A 12825-nucleotide genomic window follows, 5' to 3' on the forward strand; every position below is an offset into this window, starting at 1 on the left:
ATAGGGATTTATATTTTCATTAATTACGACTCGTAAGTTTCTTGATAAAACATTTTTATTGCAAAGGTGCATAAAATGTGAAATACATATGCATATGGGTAAGATCTGAAGTCATATTGTAGTGGACCGCTTGTACACTTCCCCCCACGGTACCCTACATATGTCTTCCGTCTCCCCCCCTTACGAGATGAAGGACAGCATCCACCCTCGCTCCACGAGGAGGTTGCAGCCTCGTACGCCTCCGAGGTCGCCCAAAACCCCTGAATTTATCCCCCGTGGTTAGGATGCCCGTCGCGGTGAGGAAGCTGCGACCGAAAGAAAACGGGAAGCGCACCTGGAGCGTCTCACCTGCGCGGCTTCGCTTCCTGTGATTGTTTTATTTGTTTTATATTAGTTCTATGTACACTTATAAACATTTTTACACCAACTTTTGCCGTACTGAAAATATACCACAAAACAGAAAAGGAAAATGAAAAGAAACTTTTAAGCTTTATTAATCTTACTTGTTGTCATTTTATCATTTTATTATGAATATTTTATGAATATTTTACATCAAATTTGCAATTTTACGATGAACATTTTATAAACCTATTTTACGATGTTATACATTTGTGTACGATGGTTCTTTTTTATTTTACTATTTTATTCACAGAACTTTTATTCATCTTATGAACACTTTTTAAAATATTTTGATTATAATATCTTAGTGATCATAGGATTTTTTGTGTTACAAATATAATGAACTAAACTCGGTTTCGCGGGCCGAGATGACAATGGGAAGTCCCCGGTCCTACAAGGGGGTTCCAGTTCGAGTCCCAGGGCAGTCGCAGTGCTGGTTGTGGTGACAGGATTACGTGGTCTCGGCAATATAGAAGTGATCAAGCTACATTTTACGTGAAGAGAAGGTGGTTCTCGTTTTAATGTCTGTGTATTTTGTTTTTTTTTACTGTGTTTTATGTCTATCTTTGTCTTGTGTTTTAGTGCTTGTTTTACTGTGTCGTGTTTCGTTTTATGTTCTCTTATCTTTGGTTTTACAAAATAGATAGATAATTTTATAATCTTCTCTCGATAAGCCCCGATGTTTGTAAGAAGGAAGGCTGAATAACGCCTATATGGACACTTTAGTTTATGAAGTTTTAAAAAGCAAACAATCAAAAACCCTAAAGTATAGATGAAACATCTGTACCCGCCTCTCCTCGGGACTCAAACCACGCCTACCTCACTTCGGCTCATGTGCACAATACGCTTCACACACACACATACGCACACTACTGTCGTTCCTTTCTACAATTCTTCTGACCTTGCATCCCCTCTTCCATCATACATTCGTTCCCGAACGTACCAATCGGGTGGTGGCAGTGACCTCTTTACATCCTTTCAATGAGCCTGGGGACGTTGCATATAATAAACGCAACAATATGACGTGGTACTGACGTCGGTGGGATGAATATCTTCAAAACCATTTTGTGTATCTATGATATAACCTCACAGGCTCAAAAATGCTGTGTATCTTTATCTGTTGATATATTTCAATCAATAAACGAAGTTAATGTCCGTGATCATTGGAATTGCCCAGTTACCCAATCAGAGCGTGATTTTTCAGATATATTTACGCAATCTCGGATAGGAATTTATTTTTCATTAATTTCATAGCAGTAGATCAATAGATGTTAACTGTATATGGGTAAGATTTGAAGTCAGTCTTGACGGTCGCTGGAGTGACATGGTAAGAATTTTCAGCGTGTCCGAGTCATTGACTTCAGTGGGATGAATGTCGTTCTGTCCGTATATATAAGCTTATAGGGTCAAAAATATCAAAGAAAAGTATCTGTATTTGTTGATATAATTCAATTAATAAATCAAGTAACTGTCCATTATCACTGGGATTATCCAGTTGCCTGATCTGGACATGATAATTGATAGTGTCTCACCTAGTGAGACCTTACTAAATAAGTCACCAAAGGCACCAAAACTGGCAAGCACATAATCATTGTCATTAGATATGTTCATCAATTCACAAAAAAATTACGTGTTTTGTATTATAAACTCATTTATTTTATTCACATCTGCCATTGACTTCTGTGTGTGTGTGTGTGTGTGTGTGTGTGTGTGTGTGTGTGTGTGTGTGTGTGTGTGTGTGTGTGTGTGTGTGTGTGTGTGTGTGTGTGTGTGTGTGTGTGTTGTGTGTGTGTGTGTGTGTGTGTTTGTGTGTGTGTATATGTATATATATGCATATGTATGTTTGTGTGTATATATATTATATATTTCTATTGTATATGAGTTTTTTCCGGTGATTGCTCTTTGCTGCTTCGGCAGCAAAAAACGTTACCTTTGGTGTTGACATTGCTTTTTGGTGTTGACCTAACTTGGGATCCAATAGAGGCAAATGGGTCGACATAACTATCCGATTTGTTCAACTGGCAGAATGTTGCAGCGATCAGTCTGAGGATGTCTGTTGGATGGGCCCTTTGAAAGGCTGATTGTGAGTCTATAAAAGTGTGTCTGGCCATCATGACATGTTTCAGAGGAGTTTGATGGCATATAACTCTATCTGGAGAGTGGATATATCATTAGAAATACGGCGTGCAACACAGGTATTTGCTACAACAAGGGCTGCACGTGCTTTCCCTGCGTTTTGCTGTATTCTTGTGTGTAAGAATGGAAGGAAGGATCCAACTTCCAAATTGGCCATTAGAGTAGTCGGATTGCAATAAAATATTATATGTGGTGGGACTTCCTTAACCACCAGCACTATAGCATTTCTGAGTCAAAATTTAACCGCATACCTTAGATGGCCGGGGGGGGTGGGGGCGAGGGTCATATCACACTAACTTAATCATCATTAATGATGGTGGTGGTTGAGAAATTATCCATTCCATTCCTGAAAGAGTGTATACGATAAACGTCCAGTAAACAATTCTGCTTGGCATTTCTTTAATAGTCCCCGAATGATCAATGAGTAGTAATAGTACTTCTCTGTGTTCATGTTTTGGGGGACATGTTTCCAAACCTCACAGTATGGAGTAGCCCAAACGTCAAATGCTGTGAAATATCTTTTTCATATTTTTAAAGGTCGTTTAGATTAAGTCCTTAAGTGTATATATATATATATATATATATTATATATATATATATATATCATAATATATATATATATATATATATGTATGTATGTATGTATGTATGTATATATGTGTGTGTATGTATATGTGTGTGTGTGTGTGTGTGTGTGTGTGTGTATGTGTGTTTGTGTGTGTATACATGTATGTATATACCTATATAAGTATATATATATACACACATGTATGTATACAAATATATATATATATTATATATATATATATATGTGGTGTGTGTGTGTGTGTGTGTGTGTGTGTGTGCGTGTGTGTGTGTGTGTGTGTGTGTGTGTGTGTGTGTGTGTGTGTGTGTGTGTACATGTATGTATACAAGTATATGTGTGTGTAATACATATATATATGTATATATATATATATATATATATATATATATATATATATATATTATATATATATATATATTACAGGCTGGTAGGTAGCAGTAGGTCAGTAGGGTTTCATAGTCTAGCAGCTATCGGTTAAGGTAAAGGTGAATGCAGTTCCATCAACTTCTCTGCCACGATATCGCAAGCTTAGCCCAGTTGCAGCCGCCAGTATGCCAGCGCCCCCTGGTGGCATCGAAGTTGCCTGGACCGACTCTACTATATCCTACAAGGCCGTTGCAAATTAAGTAGTTATTGACCTTAATAATAATAACCCAGCATAATAATAACCCAATGTTTATTACATGAACTAACCCTTTAAACAAAAAAACAAAAAGGAAGCACAATAATTTTTAGATAAAGTTCCAAAATATATAAGAATACCAACGAAGTGGAGTATAACAGTCCAGAACATACATATAATAATATGTGTGTGTGTGTGTGTGTGTGTGTGTGTGTGTGTGTGTGTGTGTGTGTGTGTGTGTGTGTGTGTGTGTGTGTGTGTAATAAAAACAAAATACATATTAATAACAAAAAACAAAGATAGAAGATAAAATTATGTAATCCTGAGTTTCGAGGAGTAAACCGTTCTCCTCCAGCCATTGGACTATGACGTCATAATTGGCGTCCATCCAGGCGATGTTGTTTCTGATTTTCTCTTCGATTTGCTGGACGTTCTTCTGGTTCCCTTCTAAAGACACCTTGCTACTCCTCAAAAACGACTGGACCTGAAGAGGTGTGTTACAATGCGTGGTAAGAAACTAGGGTTTAATTCCTACTGATATTTGATTAGAGGTATAAATTTAATAGGTATTTGAAATTACAATGGTAGCAAGCTCCTGACTGAGGTATCTGCATATGACGAATTCACAGTAATGAGTACATTTTAGCAGCTTCCATCGAATGTAGTTTGTAGGTATTTATTTTCATTCTTATGTTAAATAATTATCCCTTTTCGTACCTCAGACTCTCGATACATACTGTATATTATTTCTCATATCAGTAAGGTTATGTTATCTAATATACAAAATGGCCGAACTACCTCCTGAAGTTGCTGTTTTGTATTGAAGTTGTATGTTATGCTCTCCATTAATTCTCCTCTCCTCCTCTTCTTGCTGTGACATTAAAAAATGGTTCAGCGTGTGCTAAGGAGGCAGTGACAATTTTGGAAGAAATAGGATTCCTTATCCGCGAGGAAATGTATGTAATTTGCGATGCATTGTTTACAAAATTTGGTATTTTATAATTCTTTTATCTCACTGTATCATACATGTCCATTTTATCAATCACTAGCCTTATTTTGTTTACATTATCGAGAAGGTGAGAGATAAAAAGGTGACTATCGTTCGTTCGTTAAGCTTGAGTAGTTCTTACAATGGCGTCCCACGTCATTGACTCTATTTAATTACGTTCAACATCTTGTAGTCTTATGCCAATGGGAATGCAATCTAAGGTACCTGAAAAGGCACATTGATCATGGGAGAAAATGAGAAGAGTAAAAGGGTTTAGAAAGGAATAGAGAGATGAGGGGGAAAGATAAGATGGAGAAAGGAGAATGGAGTGAGGATTAACGGAGAGGTGGTAAGCTGAGTAGGGCTCCAAGGAGCGTGGCATGTATGAATGAGAGAGTAGAATGGGAGAGATGCCACGACGGGAAGAAGGAGAGAACAGGACGGAGAGAGAGAAGAGAGACAGAGAGAGAGAGGAGAGAGAGAGAGAGAAGAAGAGAGAGAGAGAGAGAGGAGAGAGAGGAGGAAGAGAGAAGGGGGAAGAGAGAGAGAGAGGAAGAAAGGAGAGAGAGAGGAAAAAAAAATAGAAAAAGAAAAGGAACCAGCCAAAACAAAAAATTATAGCTCTGTATCTCTGTTATTCTTTCTCTCTCTCCTCTCTCTCTCTCTCTTTCTCTCAGATATGAGACTTACCGAGACAGGATCCAAGCTTCTTTAGTGCAGGCCATGGCGGCGAGAAGGAGATTTTTCTCACTGGCGACGTTGGTCCGCAGGTATTGGTCCCACGCGAAGTCCCACTCGGCCTCCCCGCCCTCCTCTATGGCGCGGCAGTACACCGTCCATTTGAGGTTTGGCGAAATAAGGCTGGAATTTGGTTTTGAAATATTCAGATTACGTCGCTCTAGTAATAATGGCCATAAACAGGTCATATTAGTAATTACGTTTGCATAATAATTGTAGTAACAATAAATTAAAGCAATTAGATCTACCACTTCTAAGGATGATGATAAAAATACTACCAACGATAATGTAATGACATTAACGCCAAAAAAGCAGTATAATAAATGCATACTGTAAGCCGAGTGCAAAGGAAAAGTCAACAGCATAGGTAGCTTAGTCCCTTGCCGGTGTTATCTGCTCTTGGTAAGACTGTGATATGGGTTGTGTTGCACCTGGCAGGCAGCAGATAACCATGTTGAATGGCATTCTCTTGACACTTATTGGGAATTGTGACAGTGGCACAAGAATCAGTTAAAATAGTTCAGTATGAACACAGATACTGTGCAAAGGAGAAAAAAATTAACATTTATGGAATAACTGGCGAGTCTTTCAACCTCAACATACTCTTCTTCAAGGAGTCTATAGTATGAAATGCAATGCAGTCCTTGATATCATCTGTACTTTTTACAAACCAATTCATATGCTAAATGGAAGTGACAATTTTATCACTACCGTATTGCCATTCCAATCAATATGACGGCAAAGAACTACTTTCGGTGTGCTCCACCACACCTTATCATTCTCTATACTTAAAATCTGAACACCGTTAACTGTCAATTCTTCATTGTCAATATTTCTCTGTTTTTTATTCTTCTGTTTTATCATTATGGTATAACCATTATCACAGTTATTATCAGTAGTTACAGAAATAGTAGCATTAGTAGTAGTGAACTTACAACTATATATTTTTTTAATATTGCTTTCATGATGAAAGTTGTGACAACAAGAATATGGTAAATAACAACTACAACAAAGATAAAAACGATACGCGTCACACCTTACAGATATGTTGCAGGCTGTATGGTATGGTGGATGCATGTTGCTGTATTTTGTCTGCTAATATGCATTATGCTTTATGTGCTCATTTTTCCCAAAATGACGGTAACAGTCATTCGTGTGATAATTCTTTAAGAACAGCAGTTTTGGTATAACCAAGCCATTGCATTTAAATGGTCTTCTCAATAAGTATGTATAAACACAGAACAAATATTTATTGTAATTATGATTATGTTGACTGGTTGATATAATCATGATAAAGGTTATGTGGTAATAATATAATAGTGATAATGATGGCAGTGATGATATACTGATTGTTGATAATGTAATGAGGCTAATGATTATTATGATAATACATATATTACTTATGAGTATCATTTCATGTTGAAAAATATTGAAAGTGATGATATTAACAATTCTTATAATATAATAAGTAACATATGTGATCACTTTAACAAGTATTTTCATAAATGTGATTCAAGAATATAACATTTAGAATCCCATTCTTCTAAAAATCTGAATAAATGTATATATATTAATAGGGGAGGGAGGGCGAGAGTTCGTAGTTGTGAAGTAAAAGAAATAAGAAAAGCACTAATATGGTATCATAAATTACTAGATAATAGAATAATTACAACAAAAATCACTTGAATAAGCAGTATTGTTATCAATGCTTCAGTTGTTGTTGTTGTTTTTTTTTTAATATTGTCTTGAATGTGAGTGCTTAGAGGTTGCAAAATCTTACTATTATTTTGAAGAATATTACATTTCCCTTTTACATCTGTTTACTCCCTAGAAGCATGCTGGTGTGATTCTCGTGTTCAGTCTCACGATGCCCACTTGCTGATTAGGTTTTATCTTACGTAATCATCCTGTGTTGACTGTAAGCTGCAGCACAATAGCGTTTCTTCGCTATTATAGGGCGAAGTGCTCAGAAAGCCTCCAAGGTAATATGCCGTCAATGGTGTTAACGTTCATAGTGTCAGACTGTACGTACATTCGTTAGATACACCTACACCTACCTTGTGTTGTCTGCATTTCCCATCCACTGCCTGTAGAGAGTGAGCGCCTTGCCGAGACAGTCCTTGTGGCCCAGTTTGCAAGCCCAGTTCACAGCTATCTTCCTCTTTTTTGCTCTAAGTAAGGATCCTCTATCTTGTCATCGAACCCGACAGCTTCATAGAGCGCCAACACTAAATCCAGGAGGTATCGCTGTGAAAAAAATAATTATTGTACAGCTGTACAGTATATGTGTGTGTGTGTGTATATATATATGTATATATATATATATATATATATATTATATATATATATATATATATATATATATATTATACATATATAACATATATATATATACATATATATATGTATAAATATATATATATATATATATATATATATATATAGATATATATATATATATATATATTGTCTATATATATGTATATGCATGTATCTATATACGCAAATATATAAATATATATAGATAGATATAACACACACACAAACACACACACACACACACACACACACACACACACACACACACACCACACACACACACACACACACACACACACACACACACATATATATATATATATATAGATATATATATATATATATATATATATATATATATATATATATATATATATATAAGCATAAATATGTATATATATACACATATTTATATGCCTTACATATATATATAAATATATATAGATATATATATATATATATATATATATATACATATATATATATATATATATATTTATATATTTATATATATAAAACATATTAAGGGCATGTACTTAAATGTAAACATATAAATATGCAAGTATATAAATATATATTATAAATATATATCATACACACATACATATAGATATATACATATGTGTGTATATATGTGTGCATATATATGTATATTTATATATTTACACACATGTATATATATATATATATATATATATATATATATATATAATATATATATATATATATTACACATATATATCTATATATATGTATAATATATATATATATATATATATATATAATATATATATATATATAATATATTATATATATATGCATATATATATAATATCTATATAATATATATTATATATGTATGTATGGTATGATGTATATATCATATATATTATGTATGTATGTAAATATATATATATCTATATATATATATTATATATATATATATATATATATATATATATATATTACCCCCCCCCCACACACACACACATAATATTATATTATATATATATATTATAAAATATTATATATATATATTATATATATATATAATAATATAGTTTGGTGTGTGGTGGTGTTATATATATATATATATATATTATATATATATATATATATTTATATATAATAATATATATATATATAATTATATATAATATATAATATAATATATATTAATATATATATATTAATATTATATAAATGAGAGATTACATGTGGGGTTAACGTGCAATGAAAGATTATATTTAGAGTTCCTGAGAAATATGATAAGTTCAATACACAGATGTCTTCTAATTACCGAGTTTCGTTATACCCAGGGTCGGACAAAAACGCGTCCCGGGAGTGCCTGCGACTGGTCCTTCTGAGAATGGAATTTTGATCATGGGGGAAAAATCACCCTCAGAGACGATCAAAGGGCGCCTATGAATTGCGACGATCCGCAGCCAGCCAATCAGGAAATAGCGACCTAAGCTGACACTTGGATCAGCCACACCTACTTTCCTGTAAGACGGGTCATCGCCCCGCCTAGCGTGCCGACCCGAGATAAAAGCCGCTAGCAAAGACAGCAAGCACCAACCTCCAATTATCTGCATCCACGAATTGTATACCAGTGCTAATCTTGATCCTTATTTCCAGAATCATTTCTTGTCACATATATATTATATCATGTCTATATACTGTGATTAGTGCTAATATTGATCTTTATTTCCAGAGTCATTCTTGTCACATATATATCATATCGTGTCTATATACTGTGATTATATATATTATATCGTGCCTATATACTATGTTTATTGAAGTTATAATGTATTGTTTTTCGAAATTCAGCTGCTGTGTTTTGACCCCAACCTTTTTATTCTTTATGTGTGGATATTAGAGTAATCTTATACCCATCACGTAATCGGTGGCAGCGCAAGATAAGAACCTACTTTTTTGTTTTCGCAATAATTGGTACAATAACGTACCACCACGCGAATATTTTTCAGTGTTTTTCACAGCAACAGCGCATCAGGTTGGAAAAAGGTCCAAGACATCGGTTATGAAGGTTAGTCCCGGGCTAAGGGTCGATATCCCTCGTGTCATTTTCCTTAATTTTAAATTGTTTTTCCACCCTCGTGTTGTGCCTTGTGGTTACCCACTTTCTTTTTTCGTTCTCATTCCTCTACATTGTGAAGTGACCAAATCTCTTTCTCGCGTCTATTCATGAGTGAATTACGAAGTGGTAAAATATTCAGGAATCTCAGAGAAACTAGCGAAATTTTCTTCGGGTTGGATAATTTAACTTCGCATTCTCCCTCCCGCCCCGTTTCCCGACCCACCTCTGACTTCCCCCTTTAAACCCCCTCAACTGCTAATTCCACCATTGACCCCCCCTCTGACCTGACCCTTCCCACCCCCCTTCTCAAACATGACGTTTCAACCCCATCAGACATTCAATATCGTACAGAAATTTGATGGCTCGTCCATTCCGGTTGAAAATTTCTTGGAAAATGTTGAATCTATGATTATCAAGGTGGAATGTCAGAGATGACCCTTCTTCGGCAATAAATGCGTAAACGCGGCTGAAACACGTTTAGAGCTGACCTCAGCGAAAGTACAAAACGCGATTAACGCCTTCAAGACATTGCTATCCGATCTGCGAAGTTGGAGTTATTTCAAAGATATTTTTAGATCTTCGTTCAAATCCTTAGATGTAAGTCATCATATTCAGTTCGCGAGACTTACTCATTTAAAGCCTGCTTCTTTGTCCGAAGAAGACATTCGATATTTTATAATCAGCTTCGGGTTCAAGGTTTCAAATGGGTTAAGAGTATCCCCAAATAACATGATTCACACATCAAGCCCTTTGTCAACGAACATACGTCTCCTCCTGACGTATATTGTGAAATCTATCCAGTTGCTTCGTTACCTACTTGTACAAGAGCAAGTTTGGGACCTTGTGAGGATACGGATTTACTTAAGTTACCCGGCGAATTTGCCAAGTCAATCAGAGAGAAGGCTCCCACTGTATCGGTCAATGCAGGCATTCACACTACTAAGGCAAACACGACCACACAAGACAACACACCCTTGCGTACCACAAACAAAAAACAACCCCAAACGAAAAACCCCACAACGCAACCTACCCGCGGTTCCACAACAATGACACGAAACCACAACAGTCCAAGCACAAACTCCCCTCACAAATATAATACTGGACATAAGACTCATTTTCCCCCGTCATCTAACTCACCTCATGTTCCCAGACGTAAACAACCTTGTGTCACAAACTGGGCACCGGACAGGGATCTGTGTTTCAACTGCTGTGCAAAAGGTCACGGTGCCGACTCATGTTATTCGACTCCGTACTGCCCTTATCATGGCACGCGCTCACATCCATGGGCTCACTGCTCGGCATTCCCAGACCAGGTGAGCAAACGTACAGATTGCTCCAGAAAACGCCAAGCAAACCGCCTTTTTTTTAGGGAAAGCCAAAAACACCCAGACACGGCAAACACTACAAGCACAATCCCGGGTAACACATCACATTGTCTCAACTAGTTGCATCCTAATGATATCCATCAGCCGCCATTGCTTCCTTCTATATTAAATGGCAAGCCTGCATATTTCTTCTTAGACACGGGATCTTCTTGTTCTGTGGTCTCGTTGGATACTTTGCGATTTATCATTAGATTTGCACCCGAGTCAAACCATCTTTTGCGGGATAACAGGAGATAAGTATCACTTTAGCAACAAAGCCCCTTAACATTTCTTTGGTAGTGAAATTTTGCTCACAAGGTTTGTCGTAGTAGAATCTAATTTTACCCCGGGACACCTCTTGTTGGGTCATAATTTCTTATACCGTACATGAATTTCCCTTCACCCTCGGAGTAATAGCATTACTTTTAATGGTCAGAATTACCTGTTAAGGACTCCTTCTTGCCTATGGACGCATACCGACCCCTTCACACCCGCAATGACAATCTATGAAGTCACACATAACCATAGTCACCCCTTCTCTGCACCTCACTCTCCTTCCCTCCTCCCCCACCACCCCCCCTCCCCCTCCCCCCGCCCTTGCTTCATCTCTCCTCTCGCTGCGCGCTCCTCCTCCCGGTTCTGATACCGACACCCACTTCACGCAAAACCTTCGCGCGCAAAACACGTTGACGACTTGCGAAATCTTTGGGCCGATAATGATAATGCTCCTAAGTTTATTGCTAGTGCTACCACTACTATTCCGGCATTTCATGATCTACTGATAGACGTTTCTTGTCCTTCGGCAAATGGTACTGCTTTGATATTACCTGATAACATACGAGTAAAAGGTTGTGCAACATTACCTTCCTTGTATATTACTGATAATAGATGTCAGGTGCATGTATTTAATCTGACCCCGGCCCCCCTTTACTATTAACGCTGTGTACCTGTAATATCCTATGAATTTACAGGGCTTTTCCTATCTGCGAATCTGATTTAAACCCGCTCCCTCCCTGTTTTTTTTCTGCCACGCAACATCATCTTCCCCTGATGAGCAGAGCTCTGATCCAGTTCTGAAGCAAATTTAGATTTTCATGAAGGGTATGATATATTTAAAAAACTTGTTTAAAGAATTCCCAAGCGTCCTGCCAACCAAGGACCGTCCTATCGGAAAAAAAACATTGCTTCCAAAACTCCATTTCCTCGAGCCTGATGCTAAAACCCCCATACATACCAAGTTTATAAGATCCCTCATTCAAAAAGGGCAGGCCTTGGAAAAGGAGGTAAAACAATGCTGGACATGGGAACTTATTCAACCAAGCAAATTTACCCTGGGGCTCCCCCCTCTCCTTGTTCCAAAGAAGGATAATACTTTCCGCCCAGTGGTCGACTATCGCAAGTTGAATAAAGTAACAGTGCCAGAACCCTTCCCAATTCCTAATCTTAGATTGTTGTTGCAAGACATTGGCTCTAATAATAAGATTTTTTCAACTATTGCCCTTGCTAAAGGCTTCCTGCAAGTCCCTTTTGGCTCCTGAGAGCGTGCCCTATACGGCTTTCTCGACTCAATGGGAC

The 12825-nt window shown here is 36.7% G+C and overlaps 1 pseudogene; it reads right to left on the reverse strand.

Moving 5' to 3' along the window:
* LOC119585655 overlaps positions 1–12825 on the reverse strand; it is a 40326-nt pseudogene that overhangs the window by 7134 nt on the left and 20367 nt on the right.

The sequence above is a fragment of the Penaeus monodon genome, chromosome 3 (genome assembly GCF_015228065.2).
Source record: "Penaeus monodon isolate SGIC_2016 chromosome 3, NSTDA_Pmon_1, whole genome shotgun sequence".
NCBI lineage: Eukaryota > Metazoa > Arthropoda > Malacostraca > Decapoda > Penaeidae > Penaeus > Penaeus monodon.